The sequence below is a fragment of the Pongo pygmaeus genome, chromosome 11 (genome assembly GCF_028885625.2).
Source record: "Pongo pygmaeus isolate AG05252 chromosome 11, NHGRI_mPonPyg2-v2.0_pri, whole genome shotgun sequence".
Lineage (NCBI taxonomy): Eukaryota > Metazoa > Chordata > Mammalia > Primates > Hominidae > Pongo > Pongo pygmaeus.
In genome coordinates this window covers 118,660,031-118,680,191 of record NC_072384.2, presented here as the reverse complement: position 1 = coordinate 118,680,191, position 20,161 = coordinate 118,660,031, and the positions used below count along the sequence as shown (strand labels likewise).

The 20,161-nt window shown below is 44.2% G+C and overlaps 1 non-coding gene and 1 pseudogene across 1 annotated transcript; one reads left to right on the top strand and one right to left on the bottom strand.

Annotated features, from left to right (window-relative positions):
- Positions 1-697: 697 nt before the first annotated feature.
- LOC129031610 (high mobility group protein B1-like) lies at positions 698-18,934 on the bottom strand (annotated as a pseudogene).
- On the top strand, positions 16,874-16,977 carry LOC129032291 (small nucleolar RNA U13). The gene has a single exon (XR_008501302.1). It is a non-coding gene; the product is annotated as a small nucleolar RNA U13 (small nucleolar RNA).
- Positions 18,935-20,161: the final 1,227 nt, after the last annotated feature.

The window sequence follows — 20,161 nt, the reverse complement described above, 5'->3', positions numbered from 1 at the left end:
TCCTCTGCTCAGGGACTCACCAGACTTCAGACCAAGTATTGACATGGGCTGTAATTTCATCAGAGGCTCAACCGGGAAAAGGTCAATTTGCAAGCTTCCTCAGGTTGTTGGCAAATTCATCTCCTTGCAATTGTAGCACTGAGGTCCCCATTTTCTTTCTGGCTCTCAGAGGCCACACACAGTTCCTAGATAAACATGATAGCTTCTTTTTTTTTTCTAATAGAAGAATTGTGCTTACTTAGAAGCATTCAGAATGTCAACAAAACAGCTGCAACTTTTTATTTTTTGCAATTACAAAGTGGTATTCAGTTAACAGAACAATTATTTCATATAAGCTGCATCAGAGACAACTGAAGATGAAAAAACTACCATCCCTGTATATAACTAATTTGTGCTGTGCACCAACAAGAACCTGCTTTAAATTTCCATGCCAATTTACAGCCCCCATACTGTACCAGGCAAGGTTAGTGGCTACTGAAAATACCACCAGGATAGGGCTATCTAAAGACACATTTGGTAGTGTGTTAGCTATACAAAAAAAAGACACTGTGCAGTTTAAAATCAAACCTTACACAGCCTTACATTTCAATTTTTTTCTTTAAAAGGAGTGAGTTGTGTGCAGGGGGGTTAAATGCTTTATAGACAAGAAAAAAAAACTGTGCTAGAACCAATCATCTTCTTCATCTTCATCTTCTTCATCTTTCTCCTCCTCCTCCTTATCCTCTTCATCTTCCTCCTCTTCCTCCTTTTTCTTGCCTTTTCAGCCTTGACAATTCCCTTTTTTGCTGCATCAGGCTTTCCTTTAGCTTGATATGCAGCAATATCCTTTTCATATTTTTCCTTCAGCTTTGCAGTCTTCTTTTCATAAAGGTGCCTGTCGTCTGCAGCAGTGTCATTCCACATCTCTCCCAGTTTCTTTCCAACATCACCAATGGACAGGCCAGGATGTTCTCCTTTAATTTTTGGGCAATACTCAGAACAGAACAGGAAAAAGGCTGAAGGAGGCCTCTTGGGTGCATTGGGATCCTTGAACTTCTTTTTTTTTTTTTTTTTGAGACGGAGTCTCACTCTGTCACCCAGGCTGGAGTGCAGTGGTATGATCTCTGCTCACTGCAACCTCTGCCACCCGGGTTCAAGCAGTTCTCCTGCCTCAGCCTCCTGAGTAGCTGGGATTATAGGCACCTGCTACTGTGCCCGGCCAATTTTTGTAGTTTTAGTAGAAATGCGGTTTCACCATCTTGGCCAGGTAGTCTTGGATTCCTGACCTCGTGATCCACCTGTCTTGGCTCCCAAAGTGCTGGGATTACAGGCATGAGCCACCGCCCCCGGCCTGAACTTCTTTTTTGTCTCCCGTTTAGGAGGGATATAGGTTTTCATTTCTCTTTCATAATGGGCCTTGTCTGCCTTTGGCATATCTTCACATTTTCCTTTCTGTTTAGCAGTCGTGGTCTTCCACCTCTCTGGGCACTTCTGAGAAAACTCTGAGAAGTTGACTGAAGCATCTGGGTGCTGCTCTTATGCTCCTCCCAACAAGTTTGCACAAAAAATGCACATGATGACATTTTGCCTCTCGGCTTCTTAGGATCTCCTTTGTCTATGTTTAGTTATTTTTTCTCAGTGAGGCACAGAGTCGCCCAGTGCCCCTCCGGCTCTCACTTGCCCCGGCGCGGTCTCTATGGAGCTCAATGTACTGCAATGACTGTGAGAGCAGGAACCAGACGCAGCCTCCTCACGCTCTCTGCTCTGTAACATTACTCTTCGACAGCTTACTTCTTTAAAGCCAGCAAGAGAGTCTCTCTTGAGCCAGCTAAGATGGAGTATTATATAACATAATGTAATCACAGGAATGCCATCCAGTGACTATCACCATATAACATATCCTAAACAAGATTCTAACATCTATCATCTTGGCTATATATATATGTATGTATTTTTTTTTTGAGACAGGGTCTTGTTCTGTCACTCAGGCTGGAGTGCAGTGGCACAATCTCAGCTGATTGCAACCTCCACCTCCCAGGTTCAAGTGATTCTCATGCCTCAGCCTCCCAAGTAGCTGGGATTACAGGTGTGTGCCATGACACCTGGCTAATTTTTGTATTTTTGGTAGAGATGGGGTTTCACCATGTTGGTCAGGCTGGTCTAGAACTCCTGACCTCAAGTGATCCACCCACCTTGGCCTCCCAAAGTGCTGGGATTATAGGCGTGAGCCACCACTCCCAGCCCACCTTGGCTGTCTTCTTTTGATTAGAAGCAGGTCACAGGTTCTGCCTCAAGGGGAGAGGATTCTACAAAGGCATGCCTCATAGTGTGTAGGGGGATGCTATTTAGAGTGTGTCTCCCCCAGGTAGAATAAGGGAAACTGAAGTATCACCCATAACATTCAAGTTTCTGGCTTGAGCAGGTGGAGGAAAGTTGTGCCATTTATTGAGACACAGAACATGGAGGAGCATGTTGGTTGAGGAAAGCTCTTGAGTTCAGTTGTTGACATTTGAGTTAAGCTGCTCAGGGGCATGAACCATGCCTGTTTTGTTTTTCATTCTGTATCCAGTGCCTGGTGTAGTTCCTGACACATAGTAGGTACTTGACAGAATGAATGAATGAAATCTGTGAGATACCCAAGCAGAGATATTGATGAAGCCAACATCTCCTGGATGCCAGTTGTGAGGTGTTGACTGACCATGCATTTTCAGAATCAGTGGTGTTTGTGCACCATTGGTGCATAATGGTGATGAACATGCTGGCTTGGATGAAATGGCCTAAGAAAGAGGGTACAGGGAAGAAAGCAAAGGTCTCGGGACTGAGCACTGGGAGAAAGAGGGTACGGGGAAGAAAGCAAAGGTCTTGGGACTGAGCACTGGGAGCCCCAAGACTGAGAAGTGAGGCTGGAGAGGAAATACTGGCAAAGAATACAAAGAGAGGACAGACACAAGACTGGTGCCGAATGCTGCTGAGAAGTTGAGACAAGACTGAGACGTGTGCCTGGGGGGAACTGGTTTTGGTAGAGTGGTGGGGCTCAGCAGCCAACTTAGTGGTGGAGAAGTGGAGGAGGTAAGGACATGGAAGGCAAGTAGACAACTCTTTCTAGAAGTCTGGCTGAAGGGGAGGAGGGACTGCGTGATAGCTGGAGAGAAATGGGCCATCCACAATTGAGATCATCCAGGTCCTGACTCCAACAGAGTGTATCCTGAGGCAGGAGCTGGAGTGCTCTGGACTGGGTCCACCCTCTGGGTCAGAGAGAGCACCTTCTCTGCCTAGCTCAAAGTCTTGCTTTTATATTGCTGTCTCTGTCATGTTCTTTTGTTTTGCTTTTGTTTTTTTTTTGAGATGAGGTCTTACTCTGTTGCCCAGGCTGGAGTGCAGTAGCGCAATCTCTGCTCACTGTAACCTCCACCTCCCAGGTTCAAGTGATCCTCCTTCTTCAGCCTCCCGAGTAGCTGGGACTACAGGTCTGTGCCACCACGCCCAGCTAATTTTTGTATTTTTAGTAGAGACGGGGTTTCACTATGTTGGCCAGGCTGGTCTTGAACTCCTGACCTTAGGTGATCCACCCCCACTCCCCAAGTGCTGGGATCACAAGTGTGAGCCACCAGACTAGGTGTTATGTTCTTATAATAGTCAGGCTAACATATATCTTTAAGAAGGTTTAAAAGTCACAAATTTGGAGAATATGCTTGGATATCTCTTTCCTCTCCCCTTCCTCCTCCCCCTTCTCTCCCCAATAATTCTGTCCAGAATGTCCTTCCTTCCCTCCCTTCTTTTTATTTAGAATGAAAGAGACTTAAGAGGTTTTCATTGCTGACTAGGTGGATGCAAGAGAAAGGGAAAAGTTGGAAAGAAAGAAAGAGAGAAAGAAAGAGAAAGAAAGGAAAGAAAGAAAGAAAATGAATAGTGTGAGGCTTCTGAGAAAATGATGGGGAGATAGACTCTAGGATGCAGGTGTTGGGATTGGGTTTGGAGTGGCCAAGGGACACCAACTTATTTGTGGCAGGAGGAAGGCACGTATGTATGTATGTATGTGTGTGTGTGTGTGTCTGTGTGTCTGCGTGTCAGGTGGGGGCAGTGATAATATTGGTTTGGTTTCAGGAAGCAGAGAGAGGCTTGGGTCCGATTGTCTTTTGTTTCTACCTCAGTCCTGGAGGCACTACCTTCTATGTAATAAACTGTTCATATTTGTTGAACAAAAGAAAGGGTAAATAAATCCTTAAAGGACAGCATAAATAGTATATCTCTTCCTTAGATTTTCAAAATGAAATCTTTATTCACTTTTGTTATCATACAAATAACACATGCTGTTTGTAAAAAGTTTCAGTAATATAGAAAATTTCTGGTTGGGTGTGGTGGCTCACGCCTGTAATCCCAGAACTTTGGGAGGCCAAGGCGGGTGGAGCATCTGAGATCAGGAGTTTGAGACCAGCCTGGCCAACATGGAGAAACCCTGTCTCTACTAAAAATACAAAATTAACTGGGCATGGTGGAACATGCCTGTAATCCCAGCTACTCGGGAGGCTGAGGCAGGAGAACCTCTTGAACCCAGGAGGCGGAGGTTGCGGTGAGCCGAGATCCTGCCATTGCACTCCAGCCTGGGCAACAAGAGTGAAACTTCATCTAAAAAAAAAAAAAAAAAGAAAAAAGATAAAAGAAAATTTCCCTCAAATTCTAACCTACAGGGATAACAACTGTTAAGTGTCAGCCTTACCAGTAGGTTATATATTAAACAAAAGAGGATCACTTGATATGTGGAATTGTGTGAGCTGTTTTTCTCATGTGAACATTTATGTGCTTTGTGTCAATATGTAAAGATGTTCTTTATCTTTTATAACACCTGCCTGGTCTCCATAACACCTCCGAGTCTCATAAATTTATTTAACCAAAACCCTATTGGTGGGCATTCAGGCTGTTCCTAACTTTTCAGTTCAATAACCCTTCTTGTTCACACAATTTTGCACTATGCACCATTCTTTTCTTACATTCCTAGAAGAGGGCAACATGCCTGCGCATTTCAACTTTTGATACTTATCTTCCAAGTTTGCCTGCTGAAGCCAGTTTAGGCTTCCATCAACAGAATGGAAGTACACTTGTTTTTGCCCCGCCCTTGCCAACAACTGGCTACTAGAAATCTTTTTAATCGTCTCCATCTAAGTGAAAAATGATATCTCATTTTATTATTTATTTTTAATTTTTTTTTTTGAGACAGAGTTTTGCTCTTGTTGCCCAAGCTGGAGTGCAATGGTGCGATCTAGGCTCACTGCAACCTCTGCATCCTGGGTTCAAGAGATTCTCCTGCCCCAGCCTCCCAGGTAGCTGGGATTACAGGCACCTACCACCACACCCGGATAATTTTTTGTATTTTTAGTAGAGATGGGGTTTCACCATGTTGGCCAGACTGGTCTCGAACTCCTGACCTCAGGTGATCCACTCATCTCAGCCTCCCAAAGTGTTGGGATTACAGGCATGAGCTACTGTGCCTGGCTAATATCTCATTTTAATTTGCTTTTCTGTAATTATTAGTGAAGTCGAACATCTTGAGTGTGAATTTTGGACATTTTTGTGTCTTCTTTTAAAATAGAGTGCTTCTTTATGCCTTTTACTCATTTTCCTACCGGGTTTGTAATTTTCTTATTATTTCCAAACAATTCACAGTTTAATAATATTACTCTTTCTCCATCATGTTGTGAATGTTTTTTTTCCATTTTATTGTCTTTTGCTTTGCCATATATTTTAGTTTCATATTTGTCAATCTTTTTCTTTTCTTATGGCTTTGTCTTTGACATATTGCTAAGAGAGCTGATTACCACATTAAAATTATAAAACATTCTTTCATGTTTTCTCTATTACTTTGTAGTTCAGCTTTTTTCATTAAGTTTTGTTCTTTTCTGCTTTTTAAAATTAGATGGGCCATATGTGGCAATATATGATTATATCTTAATGACATCCTTGAATGTAATCACTTTGTCTCCTCATAATGCCCTCATACACACTTCAAAAGCAGAGAGGAGAAAAAGAGGGATGATGAGAAATACTTTTTTCTTGGTGAACTTAAATAGAACAGCTGATCTTATGCAACTAATAAGTAAATAATTCTGCATTTCCATGAAAAAAAGAATGACTGTTACCCAATTAAGGTTTGTCCTTTCAGACTCTATTAATGCATTTCTTTCATATGTTCATATGGATATCTATGCACACATGTAACATAAATGGTATCATTCTATGTATGTTATTTATAATTTGTTTTTTTTTGAGATAGAGTCTAGTTGCCCAGGCTGGAGTGCAATGGTGTGATTTTCGCTCACTGCAACCTCCACCTCCTGGGTTCAGGTGATTCTCCTGCCTCAGCCTCCCTAGTAGCTGTGATTACAGGCATAGGCCACCAAACCTGGCTAATTTTTGTATTTTTAGTAGAGATAGGGTTTCACCATGTTGGCCTGACTGGTCTTAAACTCCTGACCTCAAGTGATCTGCCCGCCTTGGCCTCCCAAAGTGTTGGGATTATAGTTGTGAGCCACCATGCCTGGCCTATAATCTGCTTTTCATTGAACATTAGATAGTTCCTTGTCAGTACATATATATTTACTTCTTCCTTTTCTAACTGACTGCTGCACAATAGTCTATTGTATGAATGTAGCATAGTTTATGGATAAATTCTTTTATATTTAAGGCTTTCATCCATCTGATTTTTTTGCATGTGTGTATGAGTGGAGTGAGTTAGGGATATAACTATTTTTTCCTAATAATTTCCCAACTATCCTATCACCACATGTTGCATAACCTATCTTTTCTCCACTGACTTGAAATGTTACTGTCATAATTGAATGGACACTAAGCAGAGAATGCTGGGAGGTGGGCGGAGCAAAGTGTTCAGGAACATCTGAAGGAGCTTCCTGCTTCTGCTGGACCAGTGGTACCAGCTGGCCTGGGTATTCCTGTTTCCTCCCCAGCCACACAGCTTTCTCTGCACCAACACAAAAAAGGACTGCCCAGTATTCCCTAATTTATCCCTTGAAATAAATGCAAACATCTTAGTTTTGAAATGAGACCATTTAATACTACTACCACGGATCCTGTGTAAGTCTTAGTATTCAGCAGACCTGCCGATCATCTCCATCTCCGTAGAGTTCCTGAGGTGTGTGTGGGCCTAGGTGCCATGTGAGTCAGGGAAGACACTGCTCCAGAGCCTTCCCTCCTGGGAATTGAGGGTGGGGGCATCAGGGACATAGCCAGAGCTGGGTTTGCTTTTGCAAAGTGTTCCATTGGTAAAAATGGGATGGTTTTGGGTGATTCATGGTGAATCTGTTTTAATTTAAATCATTACATATTTATTTTAAATCACGTTAATAAAAGTGACTCAATTTAAAGAAGAACATGGTACTTAAGCAGGCATGGCAAAAATGCTGAAGGTGGTTTGAGGATGATGGAAGTTTGGAAGACCCCAAATTAGATGATTGTATTATTAATCAAGAGTACCCTCAGCTGCTAGTAACAAAAATTTAACTCCCAGTGGCTTAAAAACATAGGAGTGAGTTTTTTTTTGGTGTTGTAATTTTACACATAAAATTTGCTAATATTGGTTGGGTGCTCAGCAATTTCCAGGGCTGACTTCTCTCTTCCCAGTTCTTTTGTCTTTCTCCCGATGGTCCCATGATGGTTGCTGCAGCTCTAGCAGTCACAAGCAAAAGGAAAGAAAAGGGAGAGAGGGTGCCAAGCAGTGTCTTTCTTTCTCTTTGTAGGAAAAGCGAGGTTTTTCAGAGTTCCCAGCAGTCTTCTCCTTGAGCCTCATTGACCAGAGTCATATCCGTGGCCACCGTTAGGTGTAAAGAAGGCTGGGAGAGTGGGCAATAGGTTGCATAACCGGCTTAGACCATCCTCATCCAATGGAGGTTCTGTTAGTGAGGGAGGAAGGGGAATGGATAGTGGATAGACAACTGCCACGTCTGCCACGTGGGAGTGTGTGGACCCACGGAGGGAAGCAGAGATGCAGACCATATGGCCCCAGAGAGAGTGCTGCAGTGGGAGCAGCATCAGGCTTCCAGCTCCAGTTCCTGAGTGACAAGCTGTCCTGCATTGCCTGTTCTTGCAAGTTGGCGAGATTGCCTGTTGTAACGTTTTCATCAACTCTCTTTTGACTTGAGCTCCTGGGAGTTGGTTTCTGTTCTTTACAGCCTGGAGCAGAGTTTTGGACACATTTAATTTAATTTAATTTTATTTTATTTTGAGGAGTTTCCCTCTTGTTGCCCAGGCTGGAGCACAGTGGCGCGATTTCGGCTCACCGCAACCTCTGCCTCCTGGGTTCAAGCAATTCTCCTGCCTCAGCCTCCGGAGTAGCTGGGATTACAGGCATGCACCACCACGCCCGGCTAATTTTGTATTTTTAGTAGAGACAGGGTTTCTCCATGTTGGTCAGGCTGATCTTGAACTCCCAACCTCAGGTGATCTGCCTGCCTTGGCCTCCAAAAGTGCTGGGGTTACAGGCGTGAGCCACTGTGCCTGGCCCTTGGATGCATTTTAAAGTTTGTTTTCTCATTTGTTCTTTACAGTAGTTATTATTATCCTTATTTTACAAAGAGGAGAAGGAGGTTCCAAGAGAGGTTGGGTTAAGTTGGCAAACTCCATGTGACTCTAACCCGGGTTTTCTGACAACAAACACATTTTTCATGCTGTCTTTCTATTTTTAAGATTACCACCTTTAAAGGGGAAGTGTTTGTTCCTTAAATAGCACCAAGAGGACAAAAGGAATAAATATATGAGAGACTGAGTTTCTTCTGGGGCCTGTCAATGCCACCCATCAACCCTGTCCCTGGATTAAGTCAAAAGGCAGGAGGCAGCTTGGCTGTGTCATGCACTGGGCTTTAGAGACCTAGGGAATGTTTAGTTTTCTGTTTGTCTATTTCCAAACACTATGTGTGTAATTTATTGTTCCGATTATAACTCAACACGGTTGGAAGATGTGAGCCATTCAAGTCACAGATTTGTGTGAGAAGCACAAGAGAAAATAAGTGCATTTGGAAGCTGCGATCCTTCTCCCTTCTCACACGTTAGTTTCTCCTTGGGTGACCTCAGCCACCAATAGTTTTTATCACTGCCAAGACAACACTTTGAGAGCCAACGTTTTGATCAATTCCTTGTCAAAAATAAATCATGTTTATTTTCCCTAAACTTGCTGTTTCTCCTGCATTCCCTGTCTTGGTAAATGGTACAACTATCTACGCAGTCATGCCAGGCTTTCCTCACCCTGGCACACAACCCCTTGACTACATTATGCAGATTCCTTCCCCTAATTACACAGTAACATGCCACTCCCCCTTTCCCTTTATTCTCCTACAGAGGATGGTGGCCACAATCTCCTACACTCTGTTTTCTTGGTTGTTAGAAAACCTGGGATTCCTGTTAATCATATAGGTTCCCAGGCCCTTCCCCTAGACTCAGCAGGTCTGGAGGGGGCCTTGCAATCTGTATACTTAACAAGTACCCCAGGCAATTCTTCTGAGCAGTGGGTAGCACTAGTACCTGGCTGGCCTTGCTTCAGGTCTCTCTTGTCAACATAGCCCCATTCTGCTGTAGAAGTATCTTCCTAAACCATGCTCGTGGTTCTTTATCTGCAGCACAAAATCCAAACTCTTGTAGCGTGGCAAACAGGGCATGATTTGGTTCCTGCCTCCCTTGCTGGCCTCATCTGCTTCCCTGGTTGCTCATAATACAAACTGTCTGTTAACTCCGAGGATGCCATTGCTCTGTTATTGCTCAATGCCTTTGCATATGCTGTTCTTTGTGCCTAGACAGACCTCCTTCCTCAGGTCTATCTGGAAAACCCCTATTCATCCTGCAAGACCCAACTCAAGTGTTGCCTCTTTTTGGAAGCTTTTCTTGCCACCACTGCAGCTTGAACGTACATGTATTATTGCAGTTATCCCCGTGGCTCCACTATAGCAGAGACTGTGCTTAGCCCACAGGTACACCTAGTATTTGTAGTAATAGGTGCTTGTTAAACAGGGTTGAATAAAGGTAGCTTCTCCTATGTGAGAGGAAATGTAGTGAAAGCAAGTAGGGCAATTTTTAGGAAAACAGTATTCCCATCCTTAGTTTGTGAGTCTAAACTCTCGGGAGTTTCTTACTGTGAAAATCAGTCATCATTTTATCTGTGTGCATTTACAAAGTCAACATATTAAACTGTTTAATAATAGCTAACATTTATCTGGTGCCAACCAGTGTGCCAGGAACTTTGCATTTACCATCTCACTTTGTCCTGCAGATGAGGAAACCGAGGCTCAGTGGAGAATTAATTTTCCCAAGGTCACTGCCAGGTGTGGTGGCTCATACCTATAATCCCAGAACTTTGGGAAGCTGAGGCAGGCGGATCAGCTAAGGTCAGGAGTTCGAGACCAGCCTGGCCAACATGGTGAAACCCCATCTCTACTAAAAATACAAAAATTAGCCAGGCGTGATAGTATGCACCTGTAATCCCAGCTACTTGGGAGGCTGAGGTAGAAGAATCACCTGAACCTGGGAGGCAGAGCTTGTAGTGAGCCGAGATCAGGCCACTGCACTCCAGCCTGGGCGACAGAGTGAGACGCCTTCTCAAAAAAAAAAATTTTCCCAAGATTACAAAACTGGTAAATAGTAGAATTGTTACAATGCTATTCTGCTTCTTCCAGAGATTTAGTTAACAATCATTAGGATATGCAGTATGTGTCTAGGATGAAACACTCTATACCTAGAGTAAATGAGTGAAGCACTCTGGCCATGAGGCAAGGAGGGGTAGAAAGTGTGGCAACCAGTTACAGGTTAAAGAAGTTGGCCAAGACAATGCCAGCTGATAGCCCCAATATTTTATTGTGAACAATTTTAAACATAAAGAAAAGTTGGGCCTGGCACAGTGGCTCACGCCTGTAATCCCAACACTTTGGGAGGCCGAGGCGGGTGGATCACCTGAGGTCAGGAGTTTGAGACCAGCCTGACCAACATGGAGAAACCCTGTCTCTATTAAAAATACAAAAAATTAGCCAGGTGTGGTGGCTCATGCCTGTAATCCCAAATACTCGGGAGGCTGAGGCAGGAGAATTGCTTGAACCCGGGAGGCAGAGGTTGCAGTGAACCGAGATCACGCCATTGCAGTCCAGCCTGGGCAACAAGAGTAAGACTCCGTCTCAAAAAAAAAAAAAAAAAAAGAGAAAAGAAAAGTTGACAGAATTTCACTGTCTACTTGTACATCTACTACCTAGATTCTGCAATTAACATTTTACCTGCTTTATCTCATATTTATCCATTATCCATCCCTATAGCCATTAATCCATTCTTTTGGATGTGTTTCAAAGTAGCTGTGGACACCAGTATACTTCTCCCTAAATACATCAGTGTGTACATCATTGATTAGAAATCAATATTTGTTTATAGTTGTTTTTTTTTTTTGAGACAGAGTCTGTGTTGCCCACGCTGGAGTGCAGTGGTGCGATCTTGGCTCACTGCAACCTTCGCCTCCCAGATTCAAGTGATTCTCCTGCCTCAGCCTCCCAAGTAGCTGGGATTACAGGCACGCACCACCATGCCCTGCTAATTTTTGTATTTTTAGTAGAGACGGGGCTTCACCATGTTGGCCAGGCTGGTCTCAAACTCCTGACCTCAAGTGATCCTCCCACCTTGGCCTCCTAAAGTGCTAGGATTACAGGCGTGAGCCACTGCACCTGGCCTTTAGTGTTTTCTTTTGACATAAAATTTGTAGACAATGAAGTGCACAAATCTTAAGTGTATATTCAATAAGTTTCAACTAATAGGTGCCCCTGTGTGATCCCAATGCCCATCAATATAGAAAACATTACCATCATTCCTAAGAATCCTCTCATGTCCCCCCATGGCTGGTTTGTCTCTGCCTCCCTCCTCCCAGAGGTAACTTCTGCTCTGATTATTTTCAGATTAGTTTCGCCTGTTCTAGGACTTCATAGAAGCAGAAGGCTTCTTTTACTCAGTGTAATGTTTTTAAGATACATCATGTTGTGGAGTATATCAGTAATTCAATCCTTTTTATTGATGAGAATGATTCCATTGTATGAATATTCCACTGTATGTTTAGCCATCCTCCTATTGATGGACACCTGGACTGTTTCTAGTTTTTGGCAATTATCAATAAAGCTATTAATATTTTTGTGAACATATTATTTTCATTTCTCTTGGGCATATTCCTAGGAGTGGGATTGCTGGGTCAGAGAGTGGAAGAAACTGCCAGACCTTTTACCAAAGTGGTTGCACCATTTTACATTCCCACCAATTATATGTGAGGATTCTAGTTGCACCACAACCTCACTAATAGTCGATATTATCATGCTTTTGTATTTTTAGTCATTCTGGTGATTATGTAATGATATTTCTTTTCTTTTTCTTTTTTTTTCTTTTCAGATAGAATCTCACTTTCACCCAGGCTGGGTCTCAGCTCACTGCAACCTCTGCCTACCAGGCTCAAACAATTCTCCCACCTCAGCCTCTTGAGTAGTTGGGACTACAGGTGCAAACCAGCATGCCCCGCTAATTTTTGCATTTTTTATAGAGATGGGGTTTCGCCAGGCTGCCCAGGCTGGTCTCAAACTCCTGGCCTCAAGCGATCCACCCGCCTTGGCCTCCCAAAATGCTGGGATTACAGGCGTGAGCCACCGTGCCTGGCCTGCATTGTTGATAAAACCTTCCTTTCCCTCACTGGATTGCTTTGGAACTTTTGCTGAAAATCAAGTGATGGTGTAAGTGTGGCTCTATTTCTAGGATTCTTTTACATTCCAGGTTTAGCTGAGTTTTGCCATGAGCTCAGTGTTGTCAAATCTTCAATTTTTTTTTTTTTTTTTTTGAGATAGAGTTTTGCTCTTGTTGCCCAGGCTGGAGTGCAATGGTGTGATCTCGGCTCACTGCAACCTCTGCCTCCCGGGTTCAAGTGATTCTCCTGCCTCAGCCTCCCGAGTAGCTGGGATTACAGGTGCATGCCACCATGTCCAGCAAATTTTCATATTTTTAGTAGAGACAGGGTTTCACCATGTTGGCCAGGCTGGTCTTGAACTCCTGACCTTAGGTGATCCACCCACCTCGGCCTCCCAAAGAGTTGGGATTACAGGCGTGAGCCATGGCACCCAGCCCAGATCTTCAAAATTTTAAAGGAGAGTATATAAATCCAGATGTTTTTAAATGTGAAAAAGCCTCAAGTTTTAAAAGTTGGAAACCAATTCTAATTTAAACAAACAAGGAAACCAATCCCAGGCAGTCAAAGAAACTCATCTGCAGGCTGAACTAGACGTGTGGCATTGGAACAGGGAGAGGTAATTTCAGCAGGAGTCTGGATATACGTGTGTATATATACATATAAAATTATTTTTTGAGACAAGGTTTTGGTCTGTTGCCCAGGCTGGAGTGCAGTGGTGTGATCACGGCTCATTGCAGCCTTGACCTCCTGGGCTTGAGCAATCCTCCCATCTCAGCCCCCTGAGTAGCTGGGACCACAAATGTGTTCCACCACACCTGGCTAATTTTTAAAATTGCTTTGTAGAGGTATGAGGTACCACTGTGTTGCCCAGGCTGGTCTTGAATGTCTGGGCTCAAATGATCCTCCTGCCTCAACCTCCTAAAGTGCTGGAATTACAGGGGTGAGCCACTGTGCCCAGCCTGGATATATGTATATTAAAGTATAAATCAAGGGTCTTATTTTAATGGAAAGGTAATGGGAGTGTTCTCAGGGCAAGTAGGTGGGTTCCAGTGGTCAGTGAAAGTCAATAAGAATTCACTGCAAGGGTGAAATTAAAGCCTGTGGGTCAAGGTTTCCTTGGTGCCTAGGAAAGTGGAGGAGCACATTTGTGAAGCTATTGGAATCGCATTTAGAAACCGTAAGGACAGGAAGGGCTAAGGGGAGGCACTGAGTGGAGGCAGTTGACAAACCAGTGACAGGAAAGACACAGGGCAAAGAGAGCCCAAAATGAGCTGATTTGGAGAATCTGGAGCAGAGGGAATAAAGAGAATCACAGGTCTCTAAACCCAGGGCCCAGAAAGATGCTCTCTGGAATTGGCTGAAGGCTTCCTTGGCTCTGTGGATGGAAATTGAGACAGAGCAGCCAGCAGACATACAACTGCACATGCCAGAGCTTAGAGCAGGTTCTCAGCTGCACCACAGGCCTCCTGTCACCATGGTTGAATTATGACTGTTTAACATTTTAAAATTATTTTTTAAACATTGAAAATGTGTAATGGGAACTATGTCACATGTTTCAAAAATAAAAAAAAAATTAAAAGCTATTCACAAGGAGTCTTCTTCCCACCTGTCTCCCATCTGCCCAGTTTCCATCTCGAACCCCTCCACCCTCCAGCCCCCTGGTCACCATTTGTGAGGTTTATTTTTACTGCAACCATGGATACCACTTTGGCAGCCGAGTCCATCAGACAGAATGTTGACTATGCAGGTTGGGCCATATCGGGTAGAGCTTGGTACGGCTGGCCACGTGTAAGAGAAAATAAGCAAGCCTGCATCAAAGCCAGATAAAAGTTTGTTAGAACTTGCTAGAGCCTTGACTCATGAATATGTAAGGGAGTGTTATCAGGGTAGGAAATCATTCCAGTTAAATTGTGACATGTTGCTTGCTATGGACTCAAAATGTTTGTGTCTTCACCAAGTTTATATGTTGAAGTCCTAACCCCCATTGTGATGGTATTTGGAGGTGGGGCCTTTGGAGAGGTGATAGATTATGAGGGTAGGGCCCCCGTGTGGAATTAGTGTCCTCATAAGAACAGGAAGAGACCAGACCTCTCTTTCTTTCTCTCCACCACATGAGGACACATTGAGAAGGCAGCCATCTGTAAGCCAGGAGGGTGCCCTCATCATAACCCAATCATGCTGGCACCCTGATCTGGGACTTCTAGTCTCCAGGACTGTGAGAAACACACTTCTGTTGTTGAGATCACCGGTATTTTGTTATGGCAGCCCAAGCTGGAGGACCAAAAAACTGTGAAACGATCTTCAGTTCTCTGAAACTTGCTTTCTGTATACCTTTTAATCCCTTGGCCAGTAAGTCCAAATGTGCTGTATTTGAAAGTGTGGGTTCACTCAGAGAGGCTGAGAACCTTCTGGAGGAAGGGTCTGTGGGCTGGAAATGGGGGTTGACCATGGGGACAGGACTGTTAAGTGCTTGGAGCCTGTGACAAGTTGAGGAACATGGGACCACATGGGTGATATCGTTTAATTGCTCAGTGCAAACTCCGCTCACACTCCAGCAATGGCTAAACTCTCATCTAGGAGCACTTTAAGGGGAGAATGAATGTACGTGAAAGGGTTTGCAAACTTTAAAGGATGGTGTTAAGTTCTAGACGTGGGCTGCCGAACCCAATTTACAGTTGCCCTTCTATAGGGTAGAGGAACTTTCACGTGGGTTACTTCCTTGTGCTCCTCGAGTTATTTGGTTTGATTTGAAGATAATGCTGCCCTCTCCTGGACTGGTCTTGCAACTCCAGGCCCTGGCCTCCAAGAGTAGATTCTGCACCTGCCCCCGCCTCCCCCCACCAAGCAACCTTGCTTGATCTCAGGGGTTATCAGAACAGTCAGTGGTCTCCTGCAATCTTGCTTGATCTCAGGTGTTATCAGAACAGTTAGTGGTCTCCTGCTTTGCTAAGTCATTTCTTACAGCCATGGTGGGCTTAACTTTCCCTCCAGTGTTATTTCCCAGAGACTGGAGGCAAGAGAAACACAGGGCAAGTCACTGGTGGGTCCTCAGTTTCTAGAAATAGAATCCTTCTTTTCTTCTTTTGCATTGCTTTCAACAACTGTTTATTGCACCCTCTACTTGCCAAGGAGATGTGTAATGTCTCCTAGGCATATGGGATACAGTGGTCAAAATAGATACGGATCCCTGCCCTCGTGAAGTTTATATGCACCAGAGGAGACAGACAATAAGCAATAGCCTCTATAATAAACAAGCAAATGGTATAGGATGTTAGGAAGGGATGACTGCAGCAAGAAAAGAAGCATGTGTTAAATTGATGAGGGCAAGGGATATCAGGAAGGCTGGGGGAGGTGCAGCTGCAGATAGGGGGACAGCGTGGGCCTCAGCAAGAAGGTGTGTTGGAGAAAACACTTAGAAGAGGTGAGGGAGTTGCCTGCAGGAGCAGCTAAGGAAGAGCTTTCTGAGGGGGTGAAAGGCCAGAGTCAATGCCCTAAGGCAAGAGCGGTACAAGGCCAGTATGTCTGGAGCTGAGCCACAAGGGATGAAGTGGAAGTGATTAGAGGGTGTTACGGGTTGAATAGTGTCCTCTCCCTGCAAATTCGTATTTTGAAGTTCTAACTTCCAGTACATCAGAAGGTGGCCTTATCTGGAATTGGGGTCATTGCAGATGTTATTAGTTAAGATAATGTCATTAGAGGGGGGACACTAATCCAATATGACTGCTGTCCGTATAAAAAGGGACACAGAGAAATGCACAGAGGAAGAATGCACTGTGAAGTGGAAGGCAGAGATTGGGGTGATGCCTCTACTGGTCAAGGAACACCAAAGATTGCCAGCAACCACCGAAGCTGGGAAGAGGCACAGAACAGATTAGATTCTCCCTTATAGCCTTTGGAAGGAACTAACCCTGCTACATTTTGGTCTCGAACTTCTGGTCTCCAAAACTATGAGATAAGAAATTTCTGTTTGTTCAAGCTGCATAGTTCGTGGTACCGTGTTACGGCAGCCCTAGCAAACAAATCCAGAGGGGTAATGAGGTGGGATGGGGGGAGAGGGTGAGGGCAGGGAGATAAAGCCTTGAAGGCCATTTAAGGACTTTAGCTTTTATCAGATTCACTTTTTCTCATGATAAAGTGGGATTTATTCCAAAAATTCAAGCATTATTCAACACTGGAAAACCATCAATATCATTCCCATACTAGATACTTTTGTAGCTCATAAACATGATGATTCAGTGTCCAAGTGCATGCATGAGATGTGCCTCCCTCAAACCTTGTCACAACATCAGCACGTTGCCCATCTGACATGAACAAAATATATGTAATTCACATATGAATGTACCTCAGAATAAAAAAGTCATATAACTATCTTCATAAGCCTTTGACAAAATTCAAAGCCATTTTTTTTAATAGATGAGGGGCTCACCATGTTGTTTGGGCTGGTGTTGAACTCCTGGGCTCAAGGGATCCTCCCACCTCAGCCTCCCAAAGCACTAGGATTACAGGCATGAACCACCAAGCCTGGCTCAAAACCTATTCTTGATTTAAAGAATAAACTCAATAAAATAAAAGACAGATGGTTTCCAACTTATGATGATTTGACTTAAAAATTTCCACTCTATGTTGGATTTATCAGTACATAACACCATGGCAAGTCAAGGAGCGTTTGTAGGTGCTTTAAAAGCAAGTATTAACTAAACTCCAGATTTTATTTGGATTTGGCCTGTTTTTCCATTATCCCCTCTTTCTATTCCAGGATCCAATCCAAGACACTACATTTCATTTAGTTGTTAGCTCTCCCCAATCTCCTGTGGTCTGTGACAGTTTTGCTCAGTTTTTTTCTTGTTTTTTATGACTTTGACAGTCTTCAGAAATACTGGCCGGGTGTCCTGTAGAATGTCCCTCAATCTGCCTGATGTTTTTCTCATGATGACTCTGAGGTTATGGGTTTTGGAGGGCATACCCCAGAGATGAGGTGCCTTCTCATCACATTGTATCAGGTGTACCTGAGGTCTATATATCCTCCCTGGTGATGTGAGCCTTCTTCACTTGGGTAAGGTAGTGTTTGCCAGGTTTTTCTGCCATAAACTTAATTAAAATGCACTTAAAATGTTTAAAGCAATAGAATTTGTACTTTGGAGACATTGTGATAGGGACAGGAGGCAGGGAAATTCTGGGCAGAAGAGGGTGGGTCCTTGGCGAGGGCCCCACCCTCAAGCCGAAAAGCCTGGTATCATGGCCTAAAGTGAGAACATACATCCCTGTTTTCCTGCATGAATGTTGCCTTTTCCAAAATCACCCATGGGCTGCCCTGCCCCCCATCCTGTGCCCATGGAAGCTCCAGGCTCAGCTGGCAGAGAGAGGAGAAGCAGCTGGATGTCAGAGACTATGGCTGGACGTCAGAGAGAAGTGTCTTGACTTCAGAGGGACAGTTTGATGGTATAGCTTTGGGGGAGGATTGCCTTCCCACCCGGTCCCCTTTTCAACTCCCCATCCCTCTGAGAGCCACCTTCATTTGCAGTAAAATCTCCCTCATTTACCATCTTTCAAATTGGTTCGTGTGACCTCTTTTCTCTTGGACACCAGACAAGAACTGGGGTGCCACAAGTGTGGGTGCTGAAGTCTGTCACACTAACCCTCCACTAAGCTGTTAACACTTAAGCCATCCATGGACAGCAGAGCTAAAAGAGTACTGTAACACTTCCTCTGGGGCTTCAGGGGTTGTGGGCACCCCTGCCAGATGCTGCTGTGGGGCCAGTATAGAATTTGTTTCTGCTGGTGCCCGAAAAGTACTCACCCCGGCTCCTGTGCCTGCTCACCTGCATGCTCTGCCTCCCATGAGTGAGGAGTGCAGTGAGTCCTAGTGAGTAGAGTTTGCCCCTGTCCATTGAACTAATGCCAAAGCAGCCGGCTAATTCCAGCACCTACACTCCAGTTCCCACCTTCAAAGGGGTCAGGGAAATATCCTGCTTCAGTTGCAGGATACTAAGAAGGAGTGACAATGATCTGACATGCATTGTAAAAGGATTGCTCCCGCTGGTGTGATGAGAATATACCATAGAACACAATGGGTGGGAGCAGGGATGAGCAGGGTTGTTTCAGTGATATAGGTGAGAAGGGACACTGGGTGGCAGAAGACAGGGCAATAGCAGTGGAGTTGGTGAGAAAACAGGAGCTGAAATTTACTTTGGCAGAGCCAGCAGCAGTTTCTGGTGGATTGACTGTTGAGTGTAAGAGATAAAGACGCATCAGTGATGAGTCCATGGGTTTTGGCAATTAGAAGAATAATTGCCATCCACTGAGCTAAGGTGAGAATTCTGTTCTGCTGTTTCTCCTATCCACTCCTTCAGTATTTCATCTATCTAATGCATATTTAACTGGCATCAAGACTGGCTACATAATTTGCAGTACCCATTACAAAATGAAATTGTAAGCCTCTTTTTATTTTTTTAAATTTTTATTTATTTATTATTATTTTTTTGAGACAGAGTCTCACTCTGTCAACCAGGCTAGAGTGCAGTGGCATAGTCTTGGCTCACTGCAACTTCCACCTCCCGGGTTCAAGCGATTCTCTTGCCTCAACCTCCTGAGTAGCTGGGACTGCAGATGCATGCCACCACGCCTGGTTAATTTTTGTATTTTTAGTAGAGATGGGGTTTCACCATATTGGCCAGGCTGGTCTTGAACTCCTGACCTTGTGATCCGCCTGCCTTGGCCTCCCAAAGTGCTGAGATTACAGGTGTGAGTCACCGTGCCTGTCTTAATTTTTTAAAATTAAAATTAAAATTTTTTTTTTTTTTTTTTTTTGAGACAGGGTCTTGCTCTGTTACCCAGGCTGCAGTGCAATGGCATGATCATGGCTCACTACAGCCTCAACTCCCTGGGCTCAAGTAATCACCATGCCTCAGCCCTGCAAGTAGCTGGGACTACAGGCACACACCACCATGCCTAGATAAATTTGTATTAATTGTAGAGACAGGGTCTGGCCATGTTGCCTAGGCTGGTCTCAAACTTCTGGACTCAAGTGATCCACCTGCTTCAGCCTCCCAAAGCATTGGGATTACAGGCATGAGCCATTGTGCCTGGCCAGGCCCCTTGTTTAAATGCTGGAGAAAGCTTTTTCCTTTCTTTCTTTGTCTTTCCCTTGACTGGAAAAAGGTGTGGGTGTGTGTGTCTGTGTGTCTCTGTGTGTAAATGAGTTTATTGATAAAGACACAAAGTCAAACTTCCCCCAATTCCCACCCTCCCCAAGAACACATCCCAACAAGAACAGAGGAATGAGACTCATTCTTGGGGCAACATTTACCTATCCCCATTTCCCCATTTCCTACCAGAGTCCCAAGCTTTATGACACAGACACACGGAGCAGACTGGGGTAAGGACAGACACTCGGGGAATCTCTGACCAGCAAAAGAGCTCTGGGTGTTGGCTTCCCTTGCCCTTTGTATGACAAAGGCATTCAGAAGCAGAGGAGAGGGGAATGTGGGGCAA